At 44.3% G+C, this 4,102-nt stretch overlaps 1 non-coding gene across 1 annotated transcript; it reads left to right on the top strand.

Annotated features, from left to right (window-relative positions):
- The first annotated feature begins 3,651 nt into the window (after positions 1–3,651).
- On the top strand, positions 3,652–3,724 carry TRNAA-CGC (transfer RNA alanine (anticodon CGC)). Its single transcript has one exon. It is a non-coding gene; the product is annotated as a tRNA-Ala (tRNA).
- The last annotated feature ends 378 nt before the right edge of the window (positions 3,725–4,102 follow it).

The following is a 4,102-nucleotide window of genomic DNA, read 5'->3' on the forward strand; positions in this document are numbered from 1 at the left end:
CACCTGGCCATCCAGGCTAACCTCCTCCTCCTCACACCTAGTAGTACTGAAACCGCACATCATGTACTCGGTTTTAGTTCTACTAAGCCTAAACCCTTTCGATTCCAAGGTTTGTCTCCATAACTCTAACTTCCTATTTACCCCCGTCCGACTATCGTCAACTAGCACCACATCATCCGCAAAGAGCATACACCATGGGATATCTCCTTGTATATCCCTTGTGACCTCATCCATCACCAATGCAAAAAGATAAGGGCTCAAAGCTGACCCCTGATGCAGTCCTATCTTAATCGGGAAGTCATCAGTGTTGACATCACTTGTTCGAACACTTGTCACAATATTATCGTACATGTCCTTGATGAGGGTGATGTACTTTGCTGGGACTTTGTGTTTCTCCAAGGCCCACCACATGACATTCCGTGGTATCTTATCATAGGCCTTCTCCAAGTCAATGAACACCATATGCAAGTCCTTCTTTTGCTCCCTATATCTCTCCATAAGTTGTCGTACCAAGAAAATGGCTTCCATGGTTGACCTCCCAGGCATGAAACCAAACTGATTTTTGGTCACGCTTGTCATTCTTCTTAAGCGGTGCTCAATGACTCTCTCCCATAGCTTCATTGTATGGCTCATCAGCTTAATTCCACGGTAATTAGTACAACTCTGAACATCCCCCTTGTTCTTGAAGATTGGTACTAATATACTCCGTCCCCATTCTTCTGGCATCTTGTTTGCCCGAAAAATGAGGTTGAAAAGCTTGGTTAGCCATACTATCCCTATGTCCCCGTGAACTTTCCACACCTCAATGGGGATACAATCAGGGCCCATCGCCTTGCCTCTTTTCATCCTTTTTAAAGCCTCCTTGACCTCAGACTTCTGGATTCTCCGCTTAAAACCCATGCTGGTCTCATCAAAGGAGTCGTCCAGTTCAATGGTAGAACTCTCATTCTTCCCATTGAACAGCTTGTCGAAGTACTCCCGCCATCTATGCTTAATCTCCTCATCCTTCACCAAGAGTTGGCCTGCTCCGTCCTTGATGCATTTGAGTTGGCCAATATCCCTTGTCTTCCTCTCTCGGATCTTGGCCATCTTATAGATGTCCCTTCCACCTTCCTTCGTGCCTAACCGTTGGTAGAGGTCCTCATATGCCCGACCCCTTGCTTCACCAACAGCTCGCTTTGCGGCCTTCTTCGCCATCTTGTACTTCTCTATGTTGTTTGCACTCCTATCCAGGTATAGGCGTCTGAAGCAATCTTTCTTCTCTTTAATCGCCTTCTAGACATCATCATTCCACCACCAGGTATCCTTATCTTCGCTTCTCCTTCCCCTGAACACTCCAAACTCCTCCGAGGCCACCTTACAAATGCAAGTCGCCATCTTCATCCACACATTGTCAGCATCCCCTCCTTCCTCCCAAGGGCCCTCCTTAATGACCCTCTCCTTGAACGCCTGAGCTACCTCCCCCTTGAGCTTCCACCACTTCGTTCTATCGACTTTGGCACGCTTATCCCGCTGGACACGAACCCGAAAGCGGAAGTCAGCAACCACCAGCTTATGCTGGGGTACAACACTCTCTCCAGGTATCACCTTACAGTCTAGGCACGCACGCCTATCTTCTCTTCTCGAGAGGATGAAATCAATCTGGCTAGAGTGTTCGCCACTACTAAAAGTTACCAGATGTGATTCTTTCTTTCTAAAGTTAAGAAAAGAAATGAGAAAACAGGAAAAGTAACAAAATATAGGGATGCCCCGCCCCGCACATAAGTCAGTCCCAGAACAATTCTGCGGGTGGTGGAGGTGTGCGCGCTTATTGTGCCCCCATCACCATAAGCGCGTGTTAGGGCACAGCTACGTCTTGCCTATTCCGAGACGACGGCTCGGCTCGCCTCAATTCACTGCAAAGTGGGCTGACTCAGTTTCATTTCTTTGCTATATTTTTTCTTATATTATTCATACTTATGAAATGCAAAACATGTTATACTTAAGTTTTTCAAAATGGTTACTGCACATTTAACAAATATTCATGCAGTGTAAAAGTTTTGTTCGTGTAAGTTAAAGAAATGTCCGTACCATTCAAAAAATAACATTCACAAGTTCAAAATTTTGCTCTTGAAAATGTAAAACTTTTTTCACTTATTTGTTAAAAAAGTTCATACCATTCAAAAATTTGTTCATGGCAGTTCAAAAATACACATTAAAACATATGTTTGTTACTTTCAAAAAAATGTTACTACAATATAAAAATTTATAAGTGCAATGTGGTAATATTACGATATCAGTAAATACTATAAACTTTCAAATGTTTTGCCGTTATTTTTGTAGTGTAATTAATGCTATGTCATCATGAAATTTTCATGTGCACTTTCCAACTCTGTATAAGAAACATTGCTTTGATTTCTAGGTGTTGTTTCAAGATGAAATGTATTTCTGGATTCTGGTTTCACTTTTTGATGTCCACAATGATTACCACAAAGAACTTAGGAAAAACACCGGTAAGACTAGTAGTGTTCAATAAAATTTATTGTTTTCTTTTTCTCAAAAAAATTCTCTTTTTCATTTATACTTTGTAATTATTTTCTTGTGCTTAGGTTCCCAATTTCCAGATATGATGGGATGAGTTTAGTTAGATTTCAGTGACCAGAGTATCTATTTTGCTAAAGTAACTCAGAAAGATAAGGAGTAGGTTTTATCGTTTGTTTATTTTATTTTGAATGATTTTCATATTCCACTAAAAAAAGAATGATTTTCAGTTTTGATTTTTTTGGTCTCTTGGCACTGATTTATCTTATTCAATTTTGTCACTCTTCAATGTATGAGTTCCGTGTGCGTGTGTGCGTGCGTGCGTGTGTGTGTGCTGGTTGTATTCTTGAATGTATATAACTCATTCTCCAGTGTCTGGAGAGCAAATGATAAGGGCGTGTTTGGTTACACGAGCCTGTCTCAGTGGAGCCTGTCTAAACTTGTAGAGTCTCTGGGCCATGTTCTGCGTCTCGTTTGGTTGGGTGCATCAAACCCAGCTCGCATCCTTCCGTAGTGTAAATTGCACTAGACCCAGCCTGCATGTGTAAAAGCGGTTGATCTGAGCCAGACTGAGAGCGCTTTAAGTTTCGTGCGGGCCAGTTTCTACGTGTAAGCTAGACAATCAAACAACTCTTTACTTATTAGTCCGTCAAAGCTTGTTTGGGCTTGATGCAGCCTACCAAACGCGCCCTAAATAACCGTCATTTCCGAGAAGACATCTGCTTGTAGTCTGCGATGATCGATGGACACCATTGGCAACATATTCGGACAATCTGTTTGCAACGATGGACACCATTTGCCTGAAGCTGCGTTGTGGTTCCGTAACGTAGAACTTCTCAGTCGTTTGCCTGAGCTAATGCTCATCCTGTTACCTTGAGCTCAGCGGCCTTGCTGGTGGCAGGATCTCATTTTACTCTGTTTACCCTATATTTTAGCTGGCGTCTTGTAGAAACTGATGTTCTCTGCTGCTAATAGAAAGGGAGAATTGGGCAGAGCAAGACGAGCTCCAATGCTCTGTCCATGGATGGAACTAAACCGAGAGTCGACCCATCGTTCTCATTTCTAGTCACACCAGCGTACGTGTGATTAAGCCCATAATGGATAGCATCAGCAGTGAGTGACTAGCAGTTCGGGGGTGTAGCTCATATGGTAGAGCGCTCGCTTCGCATGCGAGAGGCACGGGGTTCGATTCCCCGCACCTCCAGTCCTATTTTTTTTTCCATTCCTTTGGACTTTGCCTTGCTCGGCTCCCATCTCCAAGGCCCAGCCACCGAACTCACATGAGCCAGAAACGCATCGCGAGCTGCAGCAGCCTTTTTTCCCTGCAGCCGTCTCGCCGTTTCCTTCACGGACGCAAAGCGAGAGGGCGAACCCTATTTGGCGCTGCAGGCACCGGTTATTTCGTTTTCTGCTAACCGGCGCCTGCAGCCGCTTTATCTGGGCTCGGCCCATTTTGCTCGGGTAATTTAGCGCAAAAAAAGCGCTGGAAATGCATCGTGAGCTGCAGCAGCCTTTTTTCCCTGCAGCCGTCTCGCCGTTTCCTTCACGGACGCAAAGCGAGAGGGCGAACCCTATTTGGCGC

The sequence above is a fragment of the Triticum aestivum genome, chromosome 2B (genome assembly GCF_018294505.1).
Source record: "Triticum aestivum cultivar Chinese Spring chromosome 2B, IWGSC CS RefSeq v2.1, whole genome shotgun sequence".
NCBI lineage: Eukaryota > Viridiplantae > Streptophyta > Magnoliopsida > Poales > Poaceae > Triticum > Triticum aestivum.